Here is a 14,564-nt window from a genome sequence, read left to right as displayed (position 1 = left end):
AAAGTCTAAAAGTTGATTTTAAATATACTTACGTATCAAAGTAAATGTTATTGCTAAAATATACTTACGTATCAAAAGTGAAAGTATAAATCATTTCAAATTCCTTATATTAAACAAACCAGACGGCACGATTTTCTTGTTTTTTTATTTACGGATAGCCAGGGGCACACTCCAACACTCAGACATCTTTACAAACTAAGCATTTGTGTTTAATGAGTCCTCTAGATCAGAGGCAGTAGGGATGACTAGGGATGTTCTCTTGATAAGTGTGTGAATTTGACAATTGTCCTGTCCTGCTAAGCATTCAAAATGTATCGAGTATTTTTGGGTGTCAAGGAAAATGTATGGAGTAAAAGGTACATTATTTTAGGAATGTAGTGAAGTAAAACTAAAAGTTGTCAGAAATATAAATAGTAAACTACAGATACCCCAAAAACTACTTAAGTAGTACTTAAAAGTATTTTTACTGAAGTACTTTACGCCGCTGTCCTTTGTTGCTCAGTTGCTAGAGCATGGCGCTTGTAAAGCCAGCGTAGTGGGTTTGATTCCTGGGACCACCCATATGTAAAATGTATGCACGCATGACTGTAAATCTTTGGAAAAAAGCATCTGCTAAATGGCATATATTATTAATCTTAACAGCTAACGTAGGCTGGCTGGCATAGCAGCAGAACCACATTTCAAGCGTCATATAACCAGAGCTTGTTCCATCTCAGGCCGTGTGATCATTCCTCTCTAAGCCAACATCCTGCTTCTGCCTCTTTTCCTCGTTCTCTCCCTCTCTCATGCTCTGTTTATGCGGTACAGATCCTCTGTATTTCCATGTGGCTCAGTTGGTAGAGCATAGTGCTTGCAACGCCAAGGTTGTGGGTTTGATTCCCACAGGGGATGAAAATATGGTAATATATGCATTCACTACTGTAAGTTACTCTGGATAAGAGTGTCTGCTAAATGACTAAAATGTAATCCTTGTAGACGCCTGCTATGTATTGTTTTTAAATCGGTGAGCTCTACAAGGTCAATTAAGATTTAATCAGTGAGCTAGCGATCACACAGGCAGTAAAAAGAGAGAGAAGACAGTGGAAATGAGCTCAGGGAATCATTGAGGCAAAGCAATAAGAAGGCGATGAGAGTATTGCTTAAATGTTTATAAAGGGCTTGAGAAAACAAGTTTGACATTTCTCTGGAACGCGGGCTGATATAACCGACATGACACTCAGCGTTTATTATTCTCCCACGGCAAGCTCATTATCTAAATTGAAGCAATTAGTCATATGAAGGCTGAATACTTGACATTTGGCTGAAGCAGACACTTAAAGTAGAGAAGGGTATTGATATTTCTACTGGCACGACCTACAGTAAGAAGGGAACGGTGCTGGTAGTTTATTCTCTATCACGACCTACAGTAAGAAGGGAACGGTGCTGGTAGTTTATTCTCTATCACAACCTACAGTAAAAAGGGAACGGTGCTGGTAGTTTATTCTCTATCACGACCTACAGTAAGAAGGGAACAGTGCTGGTAGTTTATTCTCTATCACAACCTACAGTAAGAAGGGAACGGTACTGGTAGTTTATTCTCTATTACGACCTACAGTAAGAAGGGAACGGTGCTGGTAGTTTATTCTCTATTACGACCTACAGTAAGAAGGGAACAGTGCTGGTAGTTTATTCTCTATCACAACCTACAGTAAGAAGGGAACGGTACTGGTAGTTTATTCTCTATTACGACCTACAGTAAGAAGGGAACGGTGCTGGTAGTTTATTCTCTATTACGACCTACAGTAAGAAAGGAACAGTGCTGGTAGTTTATTCTCTATCACGACCTACAGTAAGAAGGGAACGGTACTGGTAGTTTATTCTCTATTACGACCTACAGTAAGAAGGGAACGGTGCTGGTAGTTTATTCTCTATTACGACCTACAGTAAGAAGGGAACGGTGCTGGTAGTTTATTCTCTATTACGACCTACAGTAAGAAAGGAACAGTGCTGGTAGTTTATTCTCTATCACGACCTACAGTAAGAAGGGAACGGTGCTGGTAGTTTATTCTCTATCACAACCTACAGTAAGAAAGGAACAGTGCTGGTAGTTTATTCTCTATTACGACCTACAGTAAGAAGGGAACGGTGCTGGTAGTTTATTCTCTATTACGACCTACAGTAAGAAGGGAACGGTGCTGGTAGTTTATTCTCTATTACGACCTACAGTAAGAAGGGAACGGTGCTGGTAGTTTATTCTCTATTACGAGCTACAGTAAGAAGGGAACGGTACTGGTAGTTTATTCTCTATTACGACCTACAGTAAGAAGGGAACGGTGCTGGTAGTTTATTCTCTATTACGACCTACAGTAAGAAGGGAACGGTGCTGGTAGTTTATTCTCTATCACGACCTACAGTAAGAAGGGAATGGTGCTGGTAGTTTATTCACTATCACGACCTACAGTAAGAAGGGAACGGTGCTGGTAGTTTATTCTCTATTACGACCTACAGTAAGAAGGGAATGGTGCTGGTAGTTTATTCTCTATTACGACCTACAGTACGAAGGGAACGGTGCTGGTAGTTTATTCTCTATTACGACCTACAGTAAGAAGGGAACGGTGCTGGTAGTTTATTCTCTATTACGACCTACAGTAAGAAGGGAACGGTACTGGTAGTTTATTCTCTATTACGACCTACAGTAAGAAAGGAACGTGTTGGTAGTTTATTCTGTATCACGACCTACAGTAAGAAGGGAACGGTGCTGGTAGTTTATTCTCTATTACGACCTACAGTAAGAAGGGAACGGTGCTGGTAGTTTATTCTCTATCACAATCTACAGTAAGAAGGGAACGGTGCTGGTAGTTTATTCTCTATTACGACCTACAGTAAGAAGGGAACGGTGCTGGTAGTTTATTCTCTATTACGACCTACAGTAAGAAGGGAACGGTACTGGTAGTTTATTCTCTATTACGACCTACAGTAAGAAAGGAACAGTGCTGGTAGTTTATTCTCTATCACGACCTACAGTAAGAAGGGAACGGTGCTGGTAGTTTATTCTCTATCACGACCTACAGTAAGAAGGGAACGGTGCTGGTAGTTTATTCACTATCACGACCTACAGTAAGAAGGGAACGGTGCTGGTAGTTTATTCTCTATTACGACCTACAGTAAGAAGGGAATGGTGCTGGTAGTTTATTCTCTATTACGACCTACAGTACGAAGGGAACGGTGCTGGTAGTTTATTCTCTATTACGACCTACAGTAAGAAGGGAACGGTGCTGGTAGTTTATTCTCTATCACAACCTACAGTAAGAAGGGAACGGTACTGGTAGTTTATTCTCTATCACGACCTACAGTAAGAAGGGAACGGTGCTGGTAGTTTATTCTCTATCACAACCTACAGTAAGAAGGGAACGGTGCTGGTAGTTTATTCTCTATCACAACCTACAGTAAGAAGGGAACGGTGCTGGTAGTTTATTCTCTATTACGACCTACAGTAAGAAGGGAACGGTGCTGGTAGTTTATTCTCTATTACGACCTACAGTAAGAAGGGAACGGTACTGGTAGTTTATTCTCTATTACGACCTACAGTAAGAAAGGAACGGTGCTGGTAGTTTATTCTCTATCACGACCTACAGTAAGAAGGGAACGGTGCTGGTAGTTTATTCTCTATCACGACCTACAGTAAGAAGGGAACGGTGCTGGTAGTTTATTCACTATCACGACCTACAGTAAGAAGGGAACGGTGCTGGTAGTTTATTCTCTATTACGACCTACAGTAAGAAGGGAACGGTGCTGGTAGTTTATTCTCTATCACGACCTACAGTAAGAAGGGAACGGTGCTGGTAGTTTATTCTCTATCACGACCTACAGTAAGAAGGGAACGGTGCTGGTAGTTTATTCTCTATCACGACCTACAGTAAGAAGGGAACGGTGCTGGTAGTTTATTCTCTATCACGACCTACAGTAAGAAGGGAACGGTGCTGGTAGTTTATTCTCTATCACGACCTACAGTAAGAAGGGAACGGTGCTGGTAGTTTATTCTCTATCACGACCTACAGTAAGAAGGGAACGGTGCTGGTAGTTTATTCTCTATCACGACCTACAGTAAGAAGGGAACGGTGCTGGTAGTTTATTCTCTATCACAACCTACAGTAAGAAAGGAACAGTGCTGGTAGTTTATTCTCTATTACGACCTACGGTAAGAAGGGAACGGTGCTGGTAGTTTATTCACTATCACGACCTACAGTAAGAAGGGAACGGTACTGGTAGTTTATTCTCTATTACGACCTACAGTAAGAAAGGAACAGTGCTGGTAGTTTATTCTCTATCACAACTTACAGTAAGAAGGGAACGGTGCTGGTAGTTTATTCTCTATCACGACCTACAGTAAGAAGGGAACGGTGCTGGTAGTTTATTCTCTATTACGACCTACAGTAAGAAGGGAACGGTGCTGGTAGTTTATTCTCTATTACGAGCTACAGTAAGAAGGGAACGGTACTGGTAGTTTATTCTCTATTACGACCTACAGTAAGAAGGGAACGGTGCTGGTAGTTTATTCTCTATTACGACCTACAGTAAGAAGGGAACGGTGCTGGTAGTTTATTCTCTATCACGACCTACAGTAAGAAGGGAACGGTGCTGGTAGTTTATTCACTATCACGACCTACAGTAAGAAGGGAACGGTGCTGGTAGTTTATTCTCTATTACGACCTACAGTAAGAAGGGAATGGTGCTGGTAGTTTATTCTCTATTACGACCTACAGTACGAAGGGAACGGTGCTGGTAGTTTATTCTCTATTACGACCTACAGTAAGAAGGGAACGGTGCTGGTAGTTTATTCTCTATTACGACCTACAGTAAGAAGGGAACGGTACTGGTAGTTTATTCTCTATTACGACCTACAGTAAGAAAGGAACGTGTTGGTAGTTTATTCTCTATCACGACCTACAGTAAGAAGGGAACGGTGCTGGTAGTTTATTCTCTATTACGACCTACAGTAAGAAGGGAACGGCGCTGGTAGTTTATTCTCTATCACAATCTACAGTAAGAAGGGAACGGTGCTGGTAGTTTATTCTCTATTACGACCTACAGTAAGAAGGGAACGGTGCTGGTAGTTTATTCTCTATTACGACCTACAGAAAGAAGGGAACGGTACTGGTAGTTTATTCTCTATTACGACCTACAGTAAGAAAGGAACAGTGCTGGTAGTTTATTCTCTATCACAACCTACAGTAAGAAGGGAACGGTGCTGGTAGTTTATTCTCTATTACGACCTACAGTAAGAAGGGAACGGTGCTGGTAGTTTATTCTCTATTACGACCTACAGTAAGAAGGGAACGGTGCTGGTAGTTTATTCTCTATTACGAGCTACAGTAAGAAGGGAACGGTACTGGTAGTTTATTCTCTATTACGACCTACAGTACGAAGGGAACGGTGCTGGTAGTTTATTCTCTATTACGACCTACAGTAAGAAGGGAACGGTGCTGGTAGTTTATTCTCTATCACGACCTACAGTAAGAAGGGAACGGTGCTGGCAGTTTATTCACTATCACGACCTACAGTAAGAAGGGAACGGTGCTGGTAGTTTATTCTCTATTACGACCTACAGTAAGAAGGGAATGGTGCTGGTAGTTTATTCTCTATTACGACCTACAGTACGAAGGGAACGGTGCTGGTAGTTTATTCTCTATTACGACCTACAGTAAGAAGGGAACGGTGCTGGTAGTTTATTCTCTATTACGACCTACAGTAAGAAGGGAACGGTACTGGTAGTTTATTCTCTATTACGACCTACAGTAAGAAAGGAACGTGTTGGTAGTTTATTCTCTATCACGACCTACAGTAAGAAGGGAACGGTGCTGGTAGTTTATTCTCTATTACGACCTACAGTAAGAAGGGAACGGTGCTGGTAGTTTATTCTCTATCACAATCTACAGTAAGAAGGGAACGGTGCTGGTAGTTTATTCTCTATTACGACCTACAGTAAGAAGGGAACGGTGCTGGTAGTTTATTCTCTATTACGACCTACAGAAAGAAGGGAACGGTACTGGTAGTTTATTCTCTATTACGACCTACAGTAAGAAAGGAACAGTGCTGGTAGTTTATTCTCTATCACGACCTACAGTAAGAAGGGAACGGTGCTGGTAGTTTATTCTCTATCACGACCTACAGTAAGAAGGGAACGGTGCTGGTAGTTTATTCACTATCACGACCTACAGTAAGAAGGGAACGGTGCTGGTAGTTTATTCTCTATTACGACCTACAGTAAGAAGGGAATGGTGCTGGTAGTTTATTCTCTATTACGACCTACAGTACGAAGGGAACGGTGCTGGTAGTTTATTCTCTATTACGACCTACAGTAAGAAGGGAACGGTGCTGGTAGTTTATTCTCTATCACAACCTACAGAAAGAAGGGAACGGTACTGGTAGTTTATTCTCTATCACGACCTACAGTAAGAAGGGAACGGTGCTGGTAGTTTATTCTCTATCACAACCTACAGTAAGAAGGGAACGGTGCTGGTAGTTTAATCTCTATCACAACCTACAGTAAGAAGGGAACGGTGCTGGTAGTTTATTCTCTATTACGACCTACAGTAAGAAGGGAACGGTGCTGGTAGTTTATTCTCTATTACGACCTACAGTAAGAAGGGAACGGTACTGGTAGTTTATTCTCTATTACGACCTACAGTAAGAAAGGAACGGTGCTGGTAGTTTATTCTCTATCACGACCTACAGTAAGAAGGGAACGTTGCTGGTAGTTTATTCTCTATCACGACCTACAGTAAGAAGGGAACGGTGCTGGTAGTTTATTCACTATCACGACCTACAGTAAGAAGGGAACGCTGCTGGTAGTTTATTCTCTATTACGACCTACAGTAAGAAGGGAACGGTGCTGGTAGTTTATTCTCTATTACGACCTACAGTGCGAAGGGAACGGTGCTGGTAGTTTATTCTCTATCACGACCTACAGTAAGAAGGGAACGGTGCTGGTAGTTTATTCTCTATCACAACCTACAGTAAGAAGGGAACGGTGCTGGTAGTTTATTCTCTATCACGACCTACAGTAAGAAGGGAACGGTGCTGGTAGTTTATTCTCTATCACAACCTACAGTAAGAAGGGAACAGTGCTGGTAGTTTATTCTCTATTACGACCTACAGTAAGAAGGGAACGGTGCTGGTAGTTTATTCTCTATCACGACCTACAGTAAGAAGGGAACGGTGCTGGTAGTTTATTCTCTATTACGACCTACAGTAAGAAGGGAACGGTGCTGGTAGTTTATTCTCTATGACGACCTACAGTAAGAAGGGAACGGTGCTGGTAGTTTATTCTCTATCACGACCTACAGTAAGAAGGGAACGGTGCTGGTAGTTTATTCTCTATCACGACCTACAGTAAGAAGGGAACGGTGCTGGTAGTTTATTCTCTATCACGACCTACAGTAAGAAGGGAATGGTGCTGGTAGTTTATTCTCTATCACGACCTACTGATGTTGCTTTTTTAGCCAAATAAAAGAAGAATGAAATGTGATTAGAGTGGTTTAGTTCATAACTGTGGTTCTAACTTGGTGCTTACTAAGAGCCCATATGTGATATTAAGGATCAAGGGAGGAAAAATCTCTTCCTCCTGACTATTTATATGCAAATAACTCAAGAAAGACGTCCTGACCCGTTTCGGGCTCTGATAAGGAAAAATCCATATTGTTTTTAGATAAGCCTTGTGATGAAATACTCAGTACCTAGTTGTGACAGTCTCTCATCTCACTGAAATAGGAGCGTCTATGTATAGTGAGTAGTGAGTCTATGTGTAACGCTACAGTGCTGCAGACAGGCAGACAGGCAGACAGGCAGACAGACAGACAGACAGACAGGCAGGCAGGCAGACAGACAGACAGACAGACAGACAGGCAGGCAGGCAGGCAGGCAGACAGACAGACAGGCAGGCAGGCAGACAGACAGACAGACAGACAGACAGACAGGCAGGCAGGTAGACAAGCAGGCAGACAGGCAGACAGACAGGCAGACAGGCAGACAGACAGGCAGGTAGGCAGACAGGCAGGCAGGCAGAGAGGTAGACAGACAGGCAGACAGGCAGGCAGACAGGCAGGCAGACAGGCAGACAGGCAGACAGGCAGACAGACAGGCAGACAGACAGGCAGACAGGCAGACAGACAAGCAGGCAGACAGGCAGACAGGCAGGTAGGCAGGCAGGCAGGCAGACAGACAGAGAGGCTGTTATGGTGATATTTCTTTGTTATGCCGTAAAAGAGCACACTCACTCACTCACAGAGAATTCACCACTTTACCTGCTGCTTAACCATACATCCAGCTACTGTTTTGAGGTTGTCATGGTAGCACAAGGTTCCTTAACTTCTACCCCCGGGGCAGTGGGGAAACAGCAGAGTTTAGGGGGGTTAACCTGGGCTACGTAATGGGGGGAGACAGGACCTCTTTGCCTCAGGGTAAGAGTCAGCTTTATGAATCTGAGATATTGGATTTGTGATTCCCCTGCCTAAATTGTCTCTTCTGAGTCTTTTACTGTGCATTAAACAGGTGTGAAGGGACATTATAGAGGACCTTATGCTGGCTGTTGTCTTACTGTGCTACAGTATAGGCCATGCAGGCGTTGAGGAGCTTTTGCTCTCCCTGCTCTACAGTTGGGCCCATGTTTCTGCTCACCTAATGTAAGAGGCATGGATAGAAAGAGGGAGGTTGATACACGGATCAACATAGAAGGACAGTTACAGATGAACGTGGATGAAGTATAGATCAGCAACAAGACGTAACTAAGCCTAGGCCTGTTTCCTTGTGGTTTCTAACCCTGCCGTTCAGCTCTGGGCCCGTATCTACAAAACAAAGTGTCTCAGAGTAGGAGTGCTGATCTAGCATCAGTTTTGACCTATGGATCATGATGAAAAAGATTGTATGGAAAGATCCTAGATCAACAATACTACTTAGATACGTGTTGTGGATATGGGCCCTGATCTCACGTAGCAGCTAATCACTCTGCTTGTCATTTACTCGCCATACCGTTTCCATTATCGTAATATCCCTGGCTTACGATCCCATCTAAGAGGCCAATAGCGTCTCCATTTCAGATGACTAATAAAGCAAAGTGAGCCCACAGAGAGAGAGAGGGATAGCGGGAAGGAAAGGCTTTAGGTAAAGCCTGTTTAGTGGGGACCCATTAGGAAAATTGTGAGGAGGTGGGCGTGACGTGTGTGTGTGTCTGTCTGTCTGTCTGTCTGTGTTTGTTTGTGTGTGGGTAAGGAGCTGGGACAGATGTATGGTAGGAATAATTCATTAGGAGTTAATGGGATTTCAGCTGGGCTTGTGTTCTCTCTGTGTGTGTGTGTGTGTGTGTGTGTGTGTGTGTGTGTGTGTGTGTGTGTGTGTGTGTGTGTGTGTGTGTGTGTGCGTGCGTGCGTGCGTGCGTGCGTGCGTGCGTGTGTTGTTGCTGCCTGCCTGTCCGTTTACCACACCCACCCACAGCAAATGAATTATTTATGTAATGCTGCGTTACAATGGAACAGGCAAACAAAGACTTGGATTAAGGAAAGGAGGGTCAGAAAGGAGTGAGGAGAGGAAAGGAGGGGCAGAAGGAGAGAGGAGAGGAAAGGAGGGGTAGAAAGGAGAGGAGAAGAAAGGAAAGAAGAGCGTTTCCCTATTCACATAGAGCCTTCATTTAATCTCCTACTGTTTGATCTGAGATTAGACAAGGTCATTTGCATTTGCAGTCTGATTATTTTACACTGTTGCCGGGCCCACAGAGGGAAGGCAGAAGGAGATGCAGACAAGAGCTATTAAGCTTTAAATGAGAAACGGTGTGTGTGTGTGTGTGTGTGTGTGTGTGTGCGTGCGTGCGTGCGTGTGTGTGTGTGTGGGCATTTGTGTTTGGTATGTGTCTGTATACATTTCTGTGTGTATATGAGTTCCCTTCGCAAGCCAGCCTACAAAAACTACAGTTTACTGTAGAATTTGGTAGTAAGCTGTAGCATACTGCAGAATACTAGACTACACATTGTAGTGTCCCTCGATCATGTGTAGTACTTAGTATAGAATATTGTAGTATACTGTAGAATACTATAGTAAATAGTATGGTATTATCCACAAAAAAACACAGTAGTAAATACTACCGAAATGTCCGCAGAAACACTACAGTCCGCAAAAACACAAAAACGTTTAACTATAGTAAATACTACAGTATTTCATTTGCACAAACCCTGCCAATTCTCCTCCACCGTATCCCAATTTGTACCACCCGTAAGTGAGAAACTTACATGCCAAGTATAGACCATATATTGTGTTCCCTACAAGTTATAGAAAAGACCAGGAGTGTCTGACCTCCGTTCAGAACCCAGTCTTACCTACCTGCAGGTTATGTAAATTTGCTCTTTTAGTATTTCTCCAGTAGGTTTCTTTAAGGATAAAGCCCCCCACTTTTATGTCAAAGATTATAAAACAAGAACACTTAGGTAGATACTAGGGTTGCACATTTTGGGGAATATTCAGATGTGGAAACTTTCCGTGGGAGTTAAAGGGAATATATTTATTTTATTTTCATTTATTTCACCTTTATTTAACCAGGTAGGCAAGTTGAGAACAAGTTCTCATTTACAATTGCGACCTGGCGAAGATAAAGCAAAGCAGTTCGACTCATACAACAACACAGAGTTACACATGGAGTAAAACAAACATACAGTCAATAATACAGTAGAAAAATAAGTCTATAAACAATGTGAGCAAATGAGGTGAGAAAAGGGAGCAAAAGGCAAAAAAAGGTCATGATGGCGAAGTAAATACAATATAGCAAGTTAAACACTGGAATGGTAGATTTGCAGTGGAAGAATGTGCAAAGTAGAAATAGAAATAATGGGGTGCAAAGGAGCAAAAATAAATAAATAAATACAGTAGGGGAAGAGGTAGTTGTTTGGGCTAAATCATAGATGGGCTATGTACAGGTGCAGTAATCTGTGAGCTGCTCTGACAGCTGGTGCTTGAAGCTAGTGAGGGAGGTAAGTGTTTCCAGTTTCAGAGATTTTTGTAGTTCGTTCCAGTCATTGGCAGCAGAGAACTGGAAGGAGAGGCGGCCAAAGGAGGAATTGGCTTTGGGGGTGACCAGAGAGATATACCTGCTGGAGCGCATGCTACAGGTGGGTGCTGCTATGGTGACCAGCGAGCTGAGATAAGGGGGGACTTTACCTAGCAGGGTCTTGTAGATGACCTGGAGCCAGTGGGTTTGGCGACGAGTATGAAGCGAGGGCCAGCCAACGAGAGCGTACAGGTCACAGTGGTGGGTAGTATATGGGGCTTTGGTGATAAAACGGATGGCACTGTGATAGACTGCATCCAATTTATTGAGTAGGGTATTGGAGGCTATTTTGTAAATGACATCGCCGAAGTCGAGGATCGGTAGGATGGTCAGTTTTACGAGGGTATGTTTGGCAGCATGAGTGAAGGATGCGTTGTTGCGAAATAGGAAGCCAATTCTAGATTTAACTTTGGATTGGAGATGTTTGATATGAGTCTGGAAGGAGAGTTTATAGTCTAACCAGAAACCTAGGTATTTGTAGTTGTCAAAAAAAAAAAGTCAGAACCGTCCAGAGTAGTGATGCTGGACGGGCGGGCAGGTGCAGGCAGCGATCGGTTGAAGAGTATGCATTTAGTTTTACTTGTATTTAAGAGCAGTTGGAGGCCACGGAAGGAGAGTTGTATGGCATTGAAGCTTGTCTGGAGGGTTGTTAACACAGTGTCCAAAGAAGGGCAAGAAGTATACAGAATGGTGTCGTCTGCATAGAGGTGGATCAGAGACTCACCAGCAGCAAGAGCGACATCATTGATGTAGACAGAGAAGAGAGTCGGCCCAAGAATTGAACCCTGTGGCACCCCCATAGAGACTGTCTGGGGCCCGGACAACAGGCCCTCTGATTTGACACACTGAAGTCTATCAGAGAAGTAGTTGGTGAACCAGGCATGGCAATAATTTAAGAAACCAAGGCTATCGAGTCTGCCGATGAGGATGTGGTGATTGACAGAGTTGAAAGCCTTGGCCAGGTCAATGAATACGGCTGCACAGTATTGTTTCTTTTCGATGGCGGTTAGGATATCGTTTAGGACCTTGAGCCTGGCTGAGGTGCACCCATGACCAGCTCTGAAACCAGATTGCATAGCGGAGAAGGTGCGGTGGGATTTGAAATGATCGGTAATCTGTGTGTTGACTTGGCTTTCGAAGACCTTAGAAAGGCAGGGTAGGATAGATATAGGTCTGTAGCAGTTTGGGTCAAGAGTGTCCCCCCCTTTGAAGAGGAGGATGATTGCAGCTGCTTTCCAATCTTTAGGAATCTCAGACGACACGAAAGAGAGGTTGAACAGGCTAGTAATAGGGGTTGCAACAATTTCGGCAGATAATTTTAGAAAGAAAGGGTCCAGATTGTCTAGCCCGGCTGACTTGTAGGGGTCCAGATTTTTGCAGCTCTTTCAGAACATCAGCTGACTGGATTTGGGAGAAGGAAAAATGGGGAAGGCTTGGGCGAGTTGCTGTGGGGGGTGCAGTGCTGTTGATCGGGGTTGGGGTAGCCAGGTGGAAAGCATGGCCAGCCGTAGAAAAATGCTTATTGAAATTCTCAATTATAGTGGATTTATCAGTGGTGACAGTTTCCTATCCTCAGTGCAGTGGGCAGCTGGGAGGAGGTGTTCTTATTTTCCATGGACTTTACAGTGTCCCAGAACTTTTTTGAGTTTGTGTTGCAGGAAGCAAATTTCTGCTTGAAAAAGCTAGCCTTGTCTTTTCTAACTGCCTGTGTATATTGGTTTCTAACTTCCCTGAAAAGTTGCATATCACGGGGGCTGTTCGATGCTAATGCAGAACGGCGCAGGATGTTATTGTGTTGGTTAAGGGCAGTCAGGTCTGGAGAGAACCAAGTGCTGTATCTGTTCCTGTTTCTAAATTTCTTGAATGGGGCATTCTTATTTAAGATGGTGAGGAAGGCATTTAAAAAAAATAACCAGGCATCCTCTACTGACGGGATGAGGTGAGGGCCAGGTCGATTAGAAAGGCCTGCTCGCTGAAGTGTTTTCAGGGAACGTTTGACAGTGATGAGTGGAGGTCGTTTGACCGCTGACCCATTACGGATGCAGGCAATGAGGCAGTGATCGCTGAGATCTTGGTTGAAAACAGCAGAGGTGTATTTACAGGGCGAGTTAGTTTGGATGATATCTATGAGGATGCCCGTGTTTACGGCTTTGGGGTGGTACCTGGTAGGTTCATTGATAATTTGTGTGAGATTGAAAGATTGAGATATATGGGAATTAATGGGAATATATGGGAATGAATGGAAATATATGCAAATTAATATTAATACCATTTAAATGTAGATGTTTTTTGCATTGGATATACTTACCATATCATATGGAGACAGAAACATAAACCTTATCATACGTGGACATAATTGCAAATGATTAAATACTTCCAAATGAAATTTAAAAAACAATTTAGTTACGAATTGAAATGTAATAAAAATGAGTTGACTCTTCACATGGGATGATTTTACTGAACCACAAAAGAAAGGGAATATTGAATCATCCCCAATGATCCATCGCATCTCCCAAAAACTTTAAAGCTTTGGTTGTCTTCCTCTCAGGCTTCCATGTCTTCTCCCTGGACCTCTTCAATGTCCACCTCTTGGACATCAGACTCTGAGGCCTCATCTTCACTGTCCATTTCCAACCTTGTTGAGGATGGCTCGTTGTCAGGCATAAAAAGCCTCAAATTTTCCTGGATGGCCACCAATTTTTCAATCCTTGTATTGGTCAGCCTGTTGCGTGCTTTGGTGTGTGTGTTTCCAAACAAGGACCAGTTGCGCTCTGAGACGGCTGATGTTGGTGGGATTTGGAGGATGATGGAGGCAACAGGGGACAGAGCCTCAGATCCACAAAGTCCCTTCCACCAGCTGGCTGATGAGATATGTTGGCACGACTGCCATATTGCATCTCCATCCCAAAGCCCTTGCTTGGAAGTGTACTTCACCAGACTGCCAAGAACCTTGTCCTCATCCAGGCCAAGGTGGCGAGACATGGTAGTGATGACATCATAGGCCTTGTTGATCTCTGCACCAGACAGGATGCTCTTGCCAGCATACTTGGGGTCCAACATGTACGCGGCGGCATGTATGGGCTTCAAGCAGAAGTCTTCACGCTTTTTGATGTGTTTCAGAACTGCAGTTTCATCTGCTTGGAGCAACAGTGAAATAGGCAGGGCAGTATGGATTTCTTCTCTTACATCTGCAAGCAGAGTCTGAACATCAGACAGGATGGCATTGTCTCCCTCAATCCGTGCAATGGCTACTGCTATAGGTTTCAGGAGTTTTAGGCTGCTTACCACTCTCTCCCAAAATACATCATCCAGGAGGATCCTCTTGTCCATATCGGCAGACTGATATGGCCATTTCTTGGAGAGACTCCTTCCCCTCCAGGAGACTGTCAAACATGATGACAACACCACCCCAACGGGTGTTGCTGGGCAGCTTCAATGTGGTGCTCTTATTCTTCTCACTTTGCTTGGTGAGGTAGATTGCTGCTATAACTTGATG

The 14,564-nt window shown here is 43.5% G+C and overlaps 1 protein-coding gene and 1 non-coding gene across 2 annotated transcripts in view; both read left to right on the top strand.

Moving 5' to 3' along the window:
- Positions 1-14,564, top strand: part of LOC129868303 (LHFPL tetraspan subfamily member 7 protein-like) — a 147,364-nt gene that overhangs the window by 106,986 nt on the left and 25,814 nt on the right. The window lies entirely within an intron of this gene.
- On the top strand, positions 10,360-10,413 carry LOC129869132 (U7 small nuclear RNA). The gene has a single exon (XR_008761855.1). It is a non-coding gene; the product is annotated as a U7 small nuclear RNA (small nuclear RNA).

The sequence above is a fragment of the Salvelinus fontinalis genome, chromosome 13 (genome assembly GCF_029448725.1).
Source record: "Salvelinus fontinalis isolate EN_2023a chromosome 13, ASM2944872v1, whole genome shotgun sequence".
Classification (NCBI taxonomy): Eukaryota; Metazoa; Chordata; class Actinopteri; order Salmoniformes; family Salmonidae; genus Salvelinus; species Salvelinus fontinalis.
The sequence above is the reverse complement of the archived record's forward strand: the minus strand, read 5'-3'. Positions and strand labels throughout refer to the sequence as shown.